An 18,916-nucleotide genomic window follows, 5' to 3' on the forward strand; every position below is an offset into this window, starting at 1 on the left:
CTACCAAAGGAAAAAACTCCTGGATCTAACGGTTGTAGAGGAGAATTCTATCAAGCCTTTAAAGAACAATCAATACTTCACAAATAATTCTAAAAAATATCAAGAAGGCATCCTACTAGAATTCTTTTAGAAAACAACTATAGTCCATTGAAAGATAGATGTGGAAAGAAAACTGTAGTCCAACATAATTTTTAAATATTTAAACAACATCTTATCAGATAGACAATTCTTACAAGAAACCTTTCATTGCAATCAAGTGGGATTTGGACCAGGGATTCAAGGATGGCTCAAAATTCAGAAAATGGACATAATTAATAATACGAAAAATCAAAGCATCCAAAACCATGTGCTCCTCTAAACAGATGTAGAAAAAAGCCATTGACAAAAGATGACACCTTTTATGCTATGGAATTAGGGAGATCTTTTTAAAAATATCCTTAAAAGCATCTGTCTAAAATCAAAAGCAACCATCATATACAATGGGAATACAGAACCTTCTCCAATAATATGGGAACGAAGCAAGTATGTCTGCCTTCCCCATTAGTATTTGATATAGTTCTGGAAATGCTAGCAATGGGAATAAGACAAGAGAAAGGAAGTAAAGGAATAATGATAGAGATGAGATAAAACTATCCCTATTTGGTGATGATATGGTGGCTTACTTGGAAAATGCCAGGGAATCAGCAAAGTTAATAATTGAGACAATAACTTCAGCAAAGCTTCAGTCTGCAAAATAAATAATCAAAATCAATAGCATTTCTATATAATAATAACAAAACACAAGAAGCAATAAGAGAAAGGGAAATCCCATTCCAAATAACTACAAAATGTGCAAAATATCTGAGAATCAACTTCCTAAAGCACACAAAAGACTTGTTTAAGCTTAATCACAAAGTACTCCTTAAAGAAGTAAATGACAACCTAAATCACTGGAAGAATATTCAGTGCTTATGGCTAGGCCATGCCAATATAATTAAAAATACTACCAAAATTTATTTACACTTTTAATGCCATACCAATCAAATTACTAAGAAGATACTTTGAGTTCGATAAAACTACAAAATTCCTTTGGAAAAACAAAAGGTCTAGAATATCAAGGGAAATCATGTAAAGACATAAGAACAAAAGGGGGAAAGCATTTTCAGAACTCAAACTATATTGTAAAGTAGCAATTATCAAAACCATCTGATGTTGGTTAAAGAATAGAGAGATAAATCAATGGAACAGACTAGACAAGGGAAATTCAGAAAAAATAGAACTCAATCACCCGCTGTTTGACTAGAAGCTGGAAAGTACTGTGACAGCAATTAGGCTTAGACCGACATCTTACACCTTCACAATATATCCTAAGTGGATACATGATCTTAATATTAAAGATAATACTTTAGAAGAGAAACAGATAACATACTCCTCATAGATATGGATAAAGATGTATTCTCAACCAAGAGATAGAGATAATTACAAAAAATAAAACAGATAACTTTGATTACTTAAAACTGTAAAACTTCTGCATGGCCAACATCAATGCATCTAGGATAAGAAGCAAAGTAGTCTAATGGGAAAAATCTTTATATCAAATTTCTCTAATAAGAGTTTGGCATCCAAGATATGTAAACAATTAATAGATATATTGAATACTAATAGCCATCTTTAATAGATAATGATCAAAGAAAATGAACAGTTTTCAGAACTGCAAAGTATTCATAACTACATGAAAAAAATTTCCAAATCACTACTATTATGAGAAATTTAAATCAAAACAATCCTGAGCTTTTGCCTCATACCTTGCAAATAGGTAAAAATGACAAAAAAATGGCAACAGTCAATGTTGGAAGGGTTGTGGGAAGATTGACACACTAATACATTGTTGGTGGAGTTGTGAAATGGGGTGAGCATTTTGGAAACATGCAAATAAACTGGTTAAAATATCCATACCCTTTGAACCAAAGACTCTGTTATTGAGCTTACACCCCAAGGAAGTCAACAATAAGAAAAAAAAATGCCTATCTATTCCAAAATATTTATAGCAGCACTTTTTGTCCATTGACTGGGGAATGGCTAAATAAACTGTGGTATGTGAATGCAATGAAATACTACCATGTTGTAAAAAAAGATGTGTGTGATGAATACAGAGAAGCATGGAAAGATCTATATGAACTGATGCAGAGTAAAGCAGGAATAGCCAAAAATATAATATACACAGTTACTACAATAACGTAAATACACACCAAAAAATCAAAATCAAATGCAAAAAAATTATAAAGATCAAGTGGAACTTGAATGAAGAGATAGGATACCTGCAATCTACCCTTTAAGAGGAGGTGGGAGGTCCACAGGTGTTACTCTTTGCACATAGTTTGCACTTTTTCAATGTATTAATTATTTGTATTGACTTTTTTCCTCTATAAAAAACACTGTAATATAGGATGGCTTTCAGGAAAGGGGAGGGAAGAATGCACAGAATACTATGGTGATGTAAAAAACCAGAAAATATCAATAAAAACTTGTTTAAAAAACAATTATCTGTAATTCTAAACATTCTAAAATGTAGATTTTTCTGAGCTCTTTCACAATTAAAAACCAACTAGAAGCCTTAAGAAATAGAAATACAAATGTAAAAGTATCATATTCCAGATGTCACCTGGTATCTAAATGTTCTCTCGCTTTTGTCATTTACAGATACATTGTTTGGGGATAACATCCCTTTTTCACATTTGGTCCCTGTCTTGAACTGCTACTGACTCATTTCTTTATTAAATCTCATGCCAGGATTCTAAGGCAATCAAATGTTATGTTCTGATATTTCTTCATAAATTAATAGAAATGTACACTCTCTCATTTATTAGTTTTGATTATCCAACTTAGTTAATAAAATAAAGCAAAGAAACATCTTTTCCCATAAGCTTTTTGTCCTCTCTCTCTTAATCAAAATCCCTAGTCTCATAGGCTTATGGGCTTAAAATAATTAAAACTGCTAGATGTACAATTTGTTAACAAGTAAAAAACAACTGTGAAATATTTGAATGTTACAACTATGCATCATAATTAGAATTAACTCTAGCAATCACTTACAAGTGTTTACTTCTCAACTCTAGAAAAAGTCCCACCCATCTCTTAGGTTGGCAATCAGTCTCGAAAGAATTCTCTTTGGGACACCACCTTCACAACACAAGAGCCAAAACTCAAGTCTCTCAGGAAATGTGTCTTCAAAAGGACAGTTAACTCTAAGTCTCAGAAAGAGTTCCTAAGAAAGTTCCCCTAGTCTTTTCTCTGTACACCTCACAAAGTCTCCTTCTAGCTTTGACAACGTATTGGGACATTTCCTAAAGTCAAAGTTGAACTGCTTCTCCTTCGAGACTTTATTCCCTCCTAAAGATACTGTGACATAGTTCCTGTCAGAGAGACTATTGAAGTTTGGGTCACACGGAAGAAAACACCACAACTGAAAATAAGTTTGATGGGGGTGTTGAGGTAATTAGGGGAAAACACAGAGAGCAAGGGACTTTGAAAACATTTTACTGCGTGCTTTTATATGTAGACGGAACAGAGACAAAGGATGAGCAATAGGTGAGGAAGAGAAAAAGTTGCAGAAATTCAGAGTTGAAAGCTATCTGAGTGGTATGTATTCCAATTTGTATCAATACAGTATATCCAGTAAAAGGTCACCTGGTCCATTTGAAGGCTTCTGATAAGAAAGAAAAAACTACCACTGAAGGCAGCACTTTCAACTCTGAGATAGCTCTAATGGTTAAGAAGTTTTCCCTAACATCAAGCCTTAATTCTCCTCTTTGCAATTCCCACTCATTGCTCTTTGTTCTGTTCTCTCCTCTGTGTCAAATGTGGCTTCTTTTACAAGGCAGGCCTTCATACATTTAAAGACAATTATTCTTTTCTTCTCTAGACCAAGCAGCCCCACTTCCTTTACCTCATCTTCAACTGGCATGGACTCAGGGCCCTTCACCATCCTGCCCTCCTCTGGGGACTCTCAATTTCAGTATCCTTCCTAAACTGTAAGGCCCAGAACTGACCACAGTATTATAGCTGTGGTCTAACCAGGGCAGAGAACAGCAGGACTTTGGCCTCCTTTTTTCCTGGAATCTACGTCCTCTTCCAATGCAGCCCAAAATCAAATTATATTTTTTGACTGCTGTATCACATTGTTGGCTCAAATTGAATTTGCCAGTCACTAGGAACTGCCACTCCTATTCTTTTTCAGAACTACTGTTTAACCATAATTGTCTCTTTAATAACCCACTCTAGAATTTTCTCAGGAATGGAAATCAAGCTCACGTACCTATAGCATGTAGATTATTCCCCTGCCTCCCCCTCCCCCACCTTTTTTTGTAAAACTATGTACACAGCATGTGCTCTTTTTCAATCCTGTGGCACCTCTCCCTTTCTCTATGATCATTCACATATCACCAGGAGTACCTCAGGAATCACATCTACCAATTCTTTTAGTTCCCGAGGATTAAGTTCACTCTGGGCTGTACAAGGTAACTGGGCCACCTCCTTCAAGAGGCCCTTTCTGGCTTTCCAAGTTGTTACCAACTCTCCCTCAGAACTGCTTTTATTTTCCATTTATTTATCTGTGAACAAGTTGTATTCTCTCATGTAAGAATGTAAGCTCCTTGAGAGAAGGGATTGTATCACTTTTATATTTGTATCGATTAGATTGTGAGTTCCTGGATAGCAGGAACTATTTTTGCCTTTCTTTTTATCCCTAGAATTTAGAACAGTGCCAGGCACATAACAGGTGCTTAATAAATGCTCATTGACTAACTAGTGCCTAGCATAGTGCCTGGCATAGAATAGGTGTTTAATAAATGCTTGCTAATTAAATAAAGGAAAGTTAAATAAATCATTATAGTTAGAAGGATGACACCTGTCCATATGGACCATTTATTGTGGAGTTTCCTTGACACATTATGTAATTTGTTCCAAATAAGAGTGGATACTACCAGCATCCTTGATATATTACTGACCTGATGAGCTTTGATTCTACCCATTTCACACTTGATTTCTTATGAATAAAATGAGACTTAGGATTTTCTTATAACCTGACAGCTACTAGAAATGCAAATCTGCTAAATTGATTGGGCTACATATCTTCTAGTAGTATTTTTAATTCCAAAATATAATTCATTGATTCCATTCATCTTTCTATTACATTGTCTAGAAAAAAATATGCCTACCAGAATGCACAACTTGGCTCAGTAATAAATATAAATTTTCATCACAGTGGAAGGTCCCTAAACCACTGACAATTACATTATAAAATATATTGCATTGTCTGTTTACAGAAACAAACCCACAACTAAGCTTTTTGTTTTTTATTTTTATAAGACAAAAATAGGAGACATATTCTGCACAACATCTTCTCTGCATTAGAAGATCAGATTATCTTGGTGAATAAGCTTCACCAGGTAAATCTGACCATCATCAGTGGAATCAAATATCGTTAATATATTCATTATTTTATCATAAAAGAATAGCTAGTATAATGGGGTGGTGGGGAACCCAATGAAAGGCAAGCAGATCATGCCTGAAACTACTCTATAAGAATAAAACAGAAGAAAATCTGGAACTCAAAGTTTTTAAAAACAGATGTTCAAAAATAAAAAAAAGAGTTTTTGCATGCAACTGGGAAATAAGATACACAGGCAATGGGGTGCAGAAATTTATCTTGAAAGGAAGGGAAAAGGGAATGGGAGGGGAGTGGGGTGACAGAAGGGAGGGCTGACTGGGGAACGGGGCAACCAGAATATACGCCATCTTGGAGTGGGTGGGAGGGTAGAAATGGGGAGAAAATTCATAATTCAAACTCTTGTGAAAATCAATGCTGAAAACTAAATATATTAAATAAATTAAATTTAAAAAATAAAAAAAATAAAACAGAGATTAGTAGGAAAACTGAACTTGTAAACTTAATTAAGAGAGGAAAGCTCAACTTACAAACTTAACTTAGAGACAAAGAAACATGACTTAGGCAGTATACAAAATGTCAGTGGTGACACAGAATAGAATTACAAAAATGGAGACATATCAGTTTGATTTTCTCAGACTCTAAGGTCCCTTCCAGTTCTAGATGGAAATTATGATCCTGTTATCTCAAGTATCCCACACCAAAACTCCCTCCCCCCAAACATACCCCCAACAACTTCCACATACAGTCTTCATATCACATCTTCCACATCACACCACAATGGCCATCCCACTCCATCCCTAGCCCTACAGGAAGAGCTCATTTTTTAAAAAAAGTGTGCAGGGTATTGAAGTTAATACAACCTTCTACCCCAGTCTTGAGCCCAGTTAACCTCCTATTACATCTCTTCCCTAGGCTTATACTTGTTCGTCCTTCCCCTACTGGAGGTAGATGATAACAGGAATAATAAATGAAAACAGTAATTTTTAAAAAACTGGGTTTGCTATCATGAATGAACATATTCTTCAACTAGGTGAGACAGAAAGCATAAACGTTTCAACACTTGCACAAAGGAAAATGTATTTCTGGCATTGCCACAGTAAGAACCTAAGAGGAAAAATGGTACTATTAAGGAATGTCTTAAGGAAGTGTATTCCATCATGGAAGAAGCTACTTGAGGGAGCAATTGAAGACCTGCAGGAAGGAAATTATATTCATATCTAGCAAATACTTGCAATAGGAAACTTGAGTACCCGTACTGTCCAATTAAAAACAACAAAAAATAAACAGATGGAAAGAAATCCAGAAAACGAAAGCATATTTGAAGCTCTAAAGTTCTTAATCAGCAACTCAAAGTACAAGTCAAAATGTTGAGGAAATATAGAAGTCAAAACAATACAAAGAACAAAGCGAACAATTCCACATCAATCACAAACTTCACTATACTAGCTTGAGACAGAGCTCTCAAAGGAGGGTATGTGGAATGTGTCTGGTCTATATAGTCACAAGAATTCCAAACAGCAATGACGATGAGAGCAAATGAGAAAGCTTGGGTAACGTTAATATAATTAATGAGAGAACAGTTATTTCAAGAGTGGTGACAAACTTTAGCTTCTCTGCAAAACTCTAAAGTGGCAGACACACGTAAAATTCATAATTACTGACTAAATATTTTACAACAGTACATGAATTGCTGGCAAGACACTTTATCAATTTCCTCTCAGATGTAAGCTTGATCTCAGCTTTATTAACAGAAGGCATCCTAAAAGATGAGATCCCTCCAAATTAAGGCCAATTATGTTTTGTGTACTTTGTACAAGGGGTAGCCAGGTCACACAGCAGAGAGTGTGATAGGCCTGGAGTCAGGAAGACCTAGGTTCATATCCAGCCTCAGACACTTACTAGCTGAGTGACCCTGGGCAAGTCACTTAACCCAGTTTGCCTCAGTTTCCTCTTCTGTAAAATGAGCTGGAGAAGGAACCGGCAAAGTACTCCAGCATCTTTGCCAAGAAAACTCCAAATGGGGTCATGAAGAGCTAGACATGACTGAACAACAAAAGTACTTTATACAAAGTATTAACAGATATCACTAAAAAAAATTTTTTTATAGAAACAAGAAAATAACATATTGCTTGAGGGAGCAAAAACTTTGTAATCAAAAGCTCCATTGGTGTGAATAACAAGTTATTATCAATTTAATAATTATTGAACAAGCTGTTCCAAAAGGTAACATTTTGCTGCCTTTGTTGGGTATTGCAAATCCTTTGAGTTCTGAGCTTCTGGTTTATTTGTGTAGTACAAATAAATAAAACGGACTTAAGTATAATAAGAATGCTAGAGTATTTGATTGCCAGATCATTCAAAACATATATATATATATATATATATATATATATATATATATATATATTATGTCAAACATATTACTAACACCATAATGTCAAAAACAATTCATATGAAATGTGGCCCTACCTGGGCAATATCCAAATGGACTCAAACACAACGTGTATATAAACAAGCATAATAAAAAGCGAATTGATGAATAAATAAGCACATCTGGAGGAGGGGTAAGAGAAGGCTTCATGGAGGAGGTGGCATCTGAGTTTAGCTTTAAAGGAAGACAAGAATTCTGAGAGGTATAGATGAAGATGGTGTTTATTTCAAGCGCAGGGGAAAGCCTAGATAAACATACAGAAAGCCTTAAATGCCAGACTTAGGGGTTTGTGTTGTCATTGGGAAAACCACTGAAGGTGGCTATTTAACTCAGTTATTTGGCTTGAAGTCTTTATTTCTCCAGTACTGAAATTCAAATCTCCTCTCTATAACTCCAGATGGCTCTCAAATTTTGGGATTCATTCAGGTATTCCAGTAGGGGACCACCCAATACTCAGTATCTCTATGGTACTATCTGAAGTCCCACATAGATATCTAAATGTGTCCTTGAATTTCCTTTTAAATTGCTAGCATTTTTTGAGCAAAGGATTATCCTTCTCATTAAAGCAACTACACAGTCCAATACAGAGTCTCTGAATTTACCTAGAAAACAAGCCACCTGGGCTGGGCTCAGTTCTAACAAATAGGGTTACCATTTTGAACGTCAGGTTACTACCAATGCCAAAATAATGCCAAAGACTGCCCCTGCAACACCAGAAGGAAGACGACAATTGATACAGTGCCTGGTGCATAGGAGGAACACAATTAATGCTTGTTGGTGTCTTACTTTCTTGATTTATGTGTTCTGTACTTTCTGTGGGGTGAAATACAGGCCATTCTATACCCTGTGTGCATTGTTCATTTGGATGATTACATAAGAACTTTTACCCAAAAGGGAGGCCTAAATATGAGCTACATAAGCTGAGGTTTCTAGCATATGGGTATTAGGTCAGAGTTACGATTTAGGGGTTAGCCCTCTGCCCAACAAAACTGAACCCATACCTTTGTGAACCAAGGGCATCTAGGCGCTTATATATTTGTTTAATTTGAATTTTGAATGAACAGAGGTCCAAAGAAGTCAAGTGACTTGTCCAATTTCATAGGTAGTAAGTTCCAGAGGTAGAATTTACACCCAGGTCCCCACGCTCCAAAACCAGTGTTCTTTCCATTACAATATAGAGCATCAGTAGAAGGACTCCCTTCTTGTTTTCCCCAATAGTGATACTGCTGCAGGGGATGACATCTTGACTCAGAGCTATGCGCATCCTCAGGGTCTGAGGATGAGACAATGAGAGTGTGCAGACCTGCATCTAGCCCCAGGACTCACATTCTCCATACTCATGAAAAAATCAAAGATCATCCCAGTGGCAAAACCAACCCTCTAAAAATCTGTAAGTATGCAAATCACCCTGTAGGGGACTCATGCCTAGACATCACTAAACTACTTGCTCAGACTCACTCCTGTTATTTTTTTTTCCTCACTCCTGTTATTGCTTACCCTCTGACCCACAAAGTCCCCATTATATAGATAAGAAAGCCAAGGTACACAGTAGTTATATGACTTGTCTTAGACCACGCAGATAGCTACTTACAACATCTTCTGGGACATTAACTTTCCATCCACATTCCATTCTCTGCACACTCGACATTTTACTCTTTTGTGTTTATTTCACACTGCCAACTCAAACAATGATGATCACAATCAAGAGAACGTCTTAATAACCCTTTGTGGGGGTGGTGGTGGGGGGGTGGAGGATGTAATTAACAATTATGGGCAGCTGTAAACCCCTTACCTTTCACACACAGCCTTTCAAATTGGGTGTCCCTAGAACTTAATACGATGGGCATCTCTTTTGGTAAAAGCAGATGTACTGTCAAAAACTATGTCTTGGAAGTGGTAACTTCCCTACCTACCTCAGATCAAGCAATCATTCCCAGTTGCCCTCCCCTGCTAGAATACTCCTAATCAGTGAAAGGCTTTAACCAAGGCTCATGGATTAAGTACTCTCTGATCCATAATTTCCTCACCTGTAAAATGCAGATAATGATACACATGATGTTAAGGGGCAGGCCTATGGGACTCTCTTATTTTGGGTTCAATATTACGATAAAATGAGGGATTTGTAAGTCATTCAACAGTCAGAAAAAGGAGGCTTACTTAGCTATGATGTAGAAAGGATATTTAATAACAAGGATATTCCAGCACTTAGCTTGGGTCAATATACCCCATTTTGTCTCCATATGGAAATTCATCTGTTAAATTTGAAGGGTTGTGCCTCCACATGGGTTGGCCATTTTATCCCTTTAGGAGAACAGGAAGCCATATCAATATGACCACAAGCTACAAGGAAGTTGTTCCAGTCAAGGGAGAGGAAACTTGAGCCTTGGCTCCCTGGACAAATCAAGTCTTGGGACAGTGTGACTGCCTTTCTGGGAAAAAAAAAAAACTAGCCTAAACCATGTAAGGTGAGGAAAGGAAAGAAGGGAACCCTGGTGTATAGTGATCCTATCACATACAAGTAGGGTTTTTTGTGCTGATAGCAAGAGGAACAAAAGAAGTTGGTGATGGAGGGGTGAGGACAAAAACCCCAGAATACCATAAGATCATTACTAGTGAGGCTGCCTGCCTCCTGTTCTCAGCTAGAGAAAAAGAGGCATTGGTAAACTATTTAAACCAACCCGAGTACCTAGTTATCAAGAATAATTAGTTGGTTCTTCATCCTGGAAGCCTTATTAAGGTAAGATTGGGCTAGAGTGGTAACACCTACAGCAAACAGTTAAACACTTTTTGGGGAAGGGGCTGAAAGTAGGCTTGAAGGCAGTCTGTCCCCTTCCCCTAACATTAAAAGTAGAAGAGGCTTCTCAGAACATCTAATCCAGAGCTATGATTTTATAGAAAAGGAAGCTGAGGCTCCAAAGAAAGGAACTGGTCATGGAGGAAGGCTCATTCTTTTCAACTTCTCACTGAAATTGAGGATGAACTGTAGTCAAATGGAATCCAAATCTCCCAGATTCATAGACTGCCAGCCATTGAAAGGACTTTAGATATCACCTGGTAAAATATCTCATTTTACAGGAGAAAAAAAGTTGGCGCTGGGGCAGGAACTAGAATCTTAAGCTCTCAACAGCCAGGCCATCACTCTCAGACAAGTTGTTGAAATTTGGTCTCCACAAGGACTAAAGATCTCACGACTCAACACAAGCAGCTAAGGAGAGGAGGAGGGCACCCTTCGGTCCTTCAAGACACATGCTGGCCCCAAGCTCACCTTCATTACCATCACGAGGAAAATCTAAGCAACTTGGGAGGGCAAAGTTCCAAGGGAGAGAAAAGTCTTTGATTTCTTACCCTTCCTTGCTCCATATAAATGGCCTCCAACACCCTTTGCTCTTGCATTCATTAAAGAGCCAACATACTATTCCTAATATATTTAGGTGGCATTGTAGAAAGTGATGGTCTTGGAGTCAGGAGAGATCTTCATTCAGATTCTGATTCTGACTCTTACTGGCTGGGTAACCTTAGGTAAGTTGCTTAACTTGGGCCTTTTTCCCCCCATTTGTAACCTCTAATGCTTTCCTTTACAGGGTTGTGAGGATAAAATGAGCTAAGCCTGGGGTGGCAAACCTGCAACCTCCAGGTCAGTGCCTAGAGGCCACAGTTTCCCTGTCCCTGAGCTAAGCTATGCCAAACATGATATAAATGTTAGCTATGACAACTTGCACAAGGAGTAGGGATTTTTTAATTATTATTATCGTTCCTTGTAAGTCACTGACTTTAGAAATTGACACTCACCTGGATTGTTTTTTTAATTCAAGTTTTTCCTTTTAAGATATTCATACAAAAGGGTGCACTCACGAGTTTTTCATTAATGGGGAGCATAAAACTTAATCCAGTTACTACAAAAAGTACTTTGAAAGGTATCATGATTCCGTAGTAAGGCAAAGTAAGAGTGTGAGACAGAAGGGAAATTTTTCAAGAGGGCGAAAGAGAAAAGACACAAATAGATAGGTGAGGGAAAAAGGGAAAGGAAAGAGGCTGACAGCAGCAAGAGGGAAGGAGAGAAATTAAGACAGGGAAAAAGAAAACCAGAACAGCTGAGAGACAGGGAAAGAGAGGAGGAAGGGAAATGATAAAAGTCCACTAGATCCTAAAATGTTCACTTGGGTACACTGGTCGTGAAGTACAATAATACCTTGTACCGTTTTCCTCTCAAATATCGACTAGTTGATTAGATACTGCTATATAGTTCTGTAGCTTTGTATCCTCGTCCTTAGAGGGTAACTACAATCCATCCGTCAAGAAGAAATCATTCCCTAGGCTCTGGTGTCACTGACCAAATGCCTTAGGCTGGGTTTGCATCACAGATCAGGGAGATAGCCTAACCTGTATTTAGATGATGTCATTATTAATAACCTTGATTTAACCATCCCATTTTTAAAGCACCACTGGCAATTGTTTGCTTTGTTGTGAGCAATCCTGAGGCAAAATTTTATAACAGGACATGGTCTATGGGTTTAGAGTTCCAGGGTCCTTAACCTGAGGTCCAAAAAATTGTTCTTAAAAACTATCTTGGTAAATGTGTTTTAGCATAATTGGATTCCTTTGAAATCCTATGTACTTAATGAACTTAAAAATATTATTTTGAGAAAGGGTCCATGAAACCAAAAGGGGTTGTTTGTGACATCAAAAACTGGTTGAGAACCTTAAGTTTAGATGATAAAGATTTGCTTGTGAAAAATTTTTCTGCCAATTGAGTCTTTGATTTGAAAGTACAGAAACAGAGCCTCACACTCAGTCACTTTAATTGTGGGGTTTATTGACTGTATACAAATTGATCTAGTGGGCAAAGTATATAGAGGAGGCATGAGGCAGAATGCTTCACAGCCACCACCAGGGGTTTGATTACTGGTGCTAGGTCCAAGAGATAAAGCAGTGCTCTCCGAAGTCTCAGGAAACCAGCCCAGTTCAGCCCAGTCCAGCTCAGAACTGTCAAGATGGCCTGAGGAGCTTAAGGTCTGGTGGGAGTTTTCATCTTGTTTAATTTTGCTTTCTTTTTTTTTTTCTTAGAAGACAAGGACAGCTGGAGTTCTTTATAAATGACACCAATCTAAAGTAATCAGACTCTAAATGGCAACCTTTCATGACATCAGTTAGGAATAGGAGTTGGTAGTATTCTTTGGTGTCAGGTGCTATATTTAATATTCATTAGTCATTCTAGTGGTTTCTCTAGTTTCCAGCTCTTTCCTACGGGGAAGAAGCCCAGGTTAATCAGATTGTATCACCCTGTAATATATTCAGAAGAGAACATGATATTATGATACTTCAAAATATTTAATAATAAAACATTTTTAGAGTGCTTTGCATTCTTCAAAGCATTTTCCTCACAACAGCCCAATGAGGGAGTGAGGCTCGAAAGTTAAAGTGGTTTGTGAAAAGTCACACAATCAAAAGTGGAAGAGCTTCAACACTGGCCTTCTAACTCTGGATACAAATCTCTTTTCACCTCATGGTGGTGGCCTTCTCCACTGTAACTAGATCAAACAAAGGGAGAAAGAACAGGAATAGATTGAAAAGAGGCAACCCTTTTGTGAGTGTGTGCATATATGTGTGTGTATGTATGTATGTTGGGAAAGCTGGTTCAGGTATGAAAGAATTCACTTAAGACAACTCCTTATCATGTATATATACATAGGCAGGAAAAGATGAAAGGAGAAAGGATAGAGAGACTGATTTACTAACAAGTGTAATATTAAATAAAAAAATCAATGTTATTTGAATTAATCAACAATGAATTCATTTAGCATATAACTGAAGTAGCTAACAGGATGAAGAAATAATTTCAAGAGAAAGCTAAAATCTGATTTAATTCATTGAAGTATACAGAAATATAGAAATTCAGTGAATTTGTCATTAGTCTACAGGAAAATCATCTGTGAGAATGAACAAGTCATCAGGAAATAGAGAAGACAATGAAGGTTTTACAAAAGAATATGACTAGATGCTGACACCCTGGGGTCAAGAAGCACTGGAAATCTGTCTCCAGCTCATGTGCTGGGCAGCTCTGTATGTGTCTTTGATAATAGTGAAAAAGAGTATTACACTCAAGAGGCAGAAGACCTTATTTAAGTCCTGGCTCTGCCACATAACTGCATGACTATGGACAAGTTATTTAACCTGAGCCTTAGTCTCCTCTCCTATAAAATGGCATAAAAGTAACTCTATTACCAGCTTCACAGAACTGTTGCTGGAAAAGTGCTTTTTAAACTATAAAGTAATATATGTGAAATATTACAGTATCTGAAAAAAAAAACGAGACAGAGAGATGGAGAAATGTCAGAAATTAGCTATTTTAATCTGTACCTGAACAGGCATCCCTAGGCAACATCAGTAATCAGTGGTCATTAAATCTCTACTTTAAGACTTCTTGAGATAAAGCACTTACTTGTATCTTTCCAGGCAGCTCATTCTACTGCTGAATAGCTTCAACAAAGTTTTTCCTTAAATCTATCCAAAATCTTGGTCCCTACAATTTCTATTCTTATCTTTTTACCTCAGAGGCTTGGTTATTGATCAAAGCCTCCCTTGAAAGGCATGTCATGCTGAAAATTGTTCAATCTAATCTTAAATGCTTATCTCTTACAAAATTCAACATTGTACTGAGTTTCGGGGAGTAGATAATTCTGGGGCTCTTGCTTTTTAATTTGTATTGGGCTGTACTTTAATTTCTCCAATCACGTCTTATCTTCCTTGGTCTTGTGATTTTACCACCAGTGTTAATTTTTGCATTATTTCTTTAATCATGTCATTTATCCACTGGAGAGCTTGTCAGGACATCTTGTGTTACTTCTTTTTCCATTTCTGTTACTTCTGGTACTTTGGCTGTTTCCACTGTTTTGTTGTGTTTTTTAATTGCCTCAATATTTTCTTCCTTTTGTTCATTTTCAAATTTAACGTGTGTGTGTGTGTGGTTTTAAAGCCATGTTTCTCAATTGGTTTATTTTTTAAAGGACCTTACTCTCAGCCTTTTACTCTGCCATCTTAATTGAAAAGTCATGGAATTTCTATTTTTAACAAGTAATGAGAACATTTTTTTTTAAAAGTTTAAGAGCTTAGTTTAGTATCTTTTAGATGGGAAATTAATCAGTCATGTGTCTTTTTTTTTCTTGTAACTCATGTTAAAAATATCTGTGCTGAGTTTACTGGCTTGAAACTCAGTTTAGATAGAGAAAAATAGTGAACTGGTTTCAAAGCAATGCAAAGTACATGTGGATTTCAATTTAATTCAAGAAACATTTATTAAGTGTCAACTATGCTTGGTGTTAGAGATGTAGCATAGACCTTTCTCTCAATGTGCTTTCAATCTAATGGAGAGAATGGACATGTACAGAAATAAGTACAATACAAAGGAGAGTAGATAAATACAAAGCAGAGAACCAAATAGAGTTCTAGAGAAATTTGAAGGAGAGATCACTTTAATCTCAGGATGGGGGCAAGGGTGTCAGGAAGATAATTCTGAATTGGGTCTTGAAGTGAGAGAAACCCTTGATTTGACAGAATCTTTGATTTTTTTTTATTCCACTATTAAGTATCCTTGCATATTTTAGATATTTTCAGTTATTCAGAAATTTAGATAATATTCTACCATAATATTTTAAAGTCATTTAGAGGTCATAAGAAAATGTATTTTGATTACTATCCTAGCTCTACCTTTTTCCTCAAGGAGACCACCAGTCTGAATATCTCAATCTATAATCATTTTTAAAAGTAGTATTCAAAACATTAATAAAATCAGTTAACCAACTTCACATTTATGTATATCCAGTACATTTTCAGACCATGGCAAGCAGATGCAAGAGAATAAATAGAAAGATGTGATTTTGTAGTTAAAACCATTTTTCTTCAAGCAGATTATTTGTATAACAACAGATGCTTGCCAGCTTAACAGATAAGGTTCCTAGATGCTAAAGTTAATTTAAATGGCAGCCTCCTAATTCTTTATTCATTTAATTTCATTCCCCAATGAATTAGCTTTCATTTATATTTAGCACTAAAATTATTAGTATTCTCATTGATAGTTCCTTTCTGAACCTGAAACGAAGCATAACATTTCAGAAATATTGTTTTATAACCCTTTTCATCAGTAAACCCAAAGAGTAGGCTCACTGGCACCCCCTAATGGATTCTCAGTGCCAGTGATTCACCTCTCCAAAGCCTGGTGTCCTGTTAATTCAGATTTGCCTAAGGTAGAAGATGAAGGAAAGTATTTTCTTATCTCTTACCCTACTCTTTAAATAGGCACTGTGACCCTCCCATTAGATGTTTTGTTTGCTTTGTTAAGTTTTGCTACTAAGTTATAAAGAAACCTAAAGGCAACTTGGACAATTAAAAGTTAAAGTTGACAAACTTACTTGGGTCTTCCTGGTTTATTCTGGATTTCCATAGAAGTAAAGACTTAAAACATTGTCTTAAGTAGTCCCATCCTCTTGCCTATCTTAATTCCTTTCTAGTCCTTCCTTCTTGGTTAGCCAAATGACACCGTCTGGTCAAACTCTAGGGTTCTGGATAATGGATTGTCTACTACAGTCTTTCTGAATTAGTTTCCTCAACCTTTAGTAACAGGTGGGAACCATAGCTCTGTATATGAACACCATCCTAAGCATCCTCAACTTATTGTCCTGGGTTTCAGGCCTGCAAGAAACATAATTTTCTCCCATAGTCTAGATTCATTTTATGGATCTATGGAAAGGCCTGTATTTGTCTTTTGACTGAGGAAAAAAAAAGGCCCTTCTCTATAAAGATTTTAAAGATTTCCTTCAGCCAGTTATTGTATTCACCCTTTAAGAGAACTTGATGATTAGCCACAGAAAGCACTCTCTTGCCCTTCGTTCTTTCTCCCCTGGTTGGTTTGTTGAAGCAGATGTGCAAACCTTTGCACAAACTATAATGGATAGTTTTGACATTTATGATGAACACAGTTTCTCCAGATGGACATCTGGCCCTCTTTAGATACAGTATGACTCTGGGACTACATGATATGACAACCACGACCACCCTGCTTTTCTTCCTTAGATCCTAGACCTTATGCTACTTGTCAGCCCAGGTCCCACTCTAGATTGAATTTTCTACTATTCAAACCTGAGCTCCCAATGGACCTTTTATCAAATTCCTATTTCCTGGGCTCCTTGGCTCTCTCCACTTACAGGAAGAGGTGAGATAACAAAGATACCCAGGGCACAAGAAACACTGGAAATCTGTCCCTACGCCATATGTATGTTTCAACCGTCTCTTGGTTCAGCTTTGACAATATTTTCAGATGCGTTCTCTTGTTCCTGAGATAATGAAAGTAGGTGGTGACTTTTTAGATTGGTTAAATTGAATTAGACCCTAGATTTTCAATGGAAATAAAGGCCTTATACAGGTAATGATATCATAGATTTTCTCCTACTATTAATGGTAGGATATGGTACTACCAGTTTTGTTGGTAAAATAGGTAGAACAGTATTTTCTTCATTTGGTCATTTCTTTACAATAAGGCGATATTTGAAGGTTAGGAAATGTAATACTAAAGACGAGAACAAGAAAACATGGAAAGTTTAGAGAAAATTGTGGATGAGACCAAGTGTACTTGCATTAAAATAAAGAATAAAAACTAGAGAAAAAGCAATAGAGGACATTCTGGTCATGCCAGAAATGCCATCTAGTTCTCTGCCCCAGGCAAGAATTCAATGACCTTGGTTATAGGATTAGGGTAAAAATCACATTTTTGTTTTGAATAATTTTTTAAGACAAAGAGCAAGAAAAAATTGAGATACTATTATAAGAGACTCAGTGGGAAGCAACAAAAAATAATTGAACAATAAAAATAGGGCTTTGAAAAAAGATTAAAAGAAGAGGACTAATGCCCTAAGGAAAAGAAAGCTGAGTAAGAATTTAATTATAACCTTTGTGGATATGCACGTTGGAAAAAAGCTGTTCTGAGATGTACTGGAAAAGAGTAACAGATTAAAACATTCTGACCTAGAGACCAGATATTCTGATATTTGATAAACTTAATAATACTGTGGAGCTTATTGATATTAACTTTCACCTAAGCAGCAGTATTACAATAGCATGCTAAGCAAAGATTTTTTTAAAAGCCTGTGGGTTTGTGAGAGGAGATGAAATGACATGGAGGTTGAATGACACACAGTGAAATATTTGAGCTTTCTTTAGATGTTCTTCTCCACTTAGTTTCACAACCTAAAGATGAAATCAAAGAGATGAGCTTTTATGGGGTTTTGCTGCAGCACTAAGAAATATGAGTCCTATTTGTATGCTCTGGGCTAGGTCTAGCTGTTCCACATGACTTGCCTGTCTGTTGTTTTCTGACAAGCCACTAAATTGCAGGAGGCAACATGAACCAATCTTGAGGGAAGAGGTACCTTGAGACTTGGTAAAAACAAGGAAGGATTGGGGGATTGATCAACCATTGCAGTCTAAGTCAGGCTGACCAATAATTCCAGGGACCAATTCCAAGAGAACTGGACTCTTGAGGATAGGTGTTAACTGATTTTTTTTCTTTGTGTACCTAGAACCTGATGTAGGGCTTGGCACATGGCAGGCACTCAACAAATTATTGCTTGTTGATTTGACTTAAGTGTCATTCACATTTGATGCTTGTCTCCCCTGCTACTGCTTCACAGTTGGTAATCTTTGGGATACTTAAAAGTCTTAAGAAGCTACTATTTTCTAATAGCTTAAAAAGATGTTAGAAGTGTCAGAGAGATAAATTTCAGGAAGATATAAGGAAACACTCTAAAAATGAAAGGTGTCCAAATGTGGTCTGAATCCCCACTAGAGGTCTTCAAATAGAAAGTGAACCACCATTTGTCAGAAGTACAGCACAGGGAATTCCTGCTTATAAGTTGGATTAGATGACCTTTGAGGCCCCATGAAATCAAAACTGGAGTCTGTGAAACCCTTAAAAGAAAGTCACAATGAAGCATGTTTTGGAAACAGCAACCTGAGATCTCTTGGACTTGAACTGTTGATACAGGTCCAACTATTTTGACTTTAATTTG

The sequence above is a fragment of the Trichosurus vulpecula genome, chromosome 5, assembly GCF_011100635.1.
Source record: "Trichosurus vulpecula isolate mTriVul1 chromosome 5, mTriVul1.pri, whole genome shotgun sequence".
In the NCBI taxonomy this organism is placed as follows: Eukaryota; Metazoa; Chordata; class Mammalia; order Diprotodontia; family Phalangeridae; genus Trichosurus; species Trichosurus vulpecula.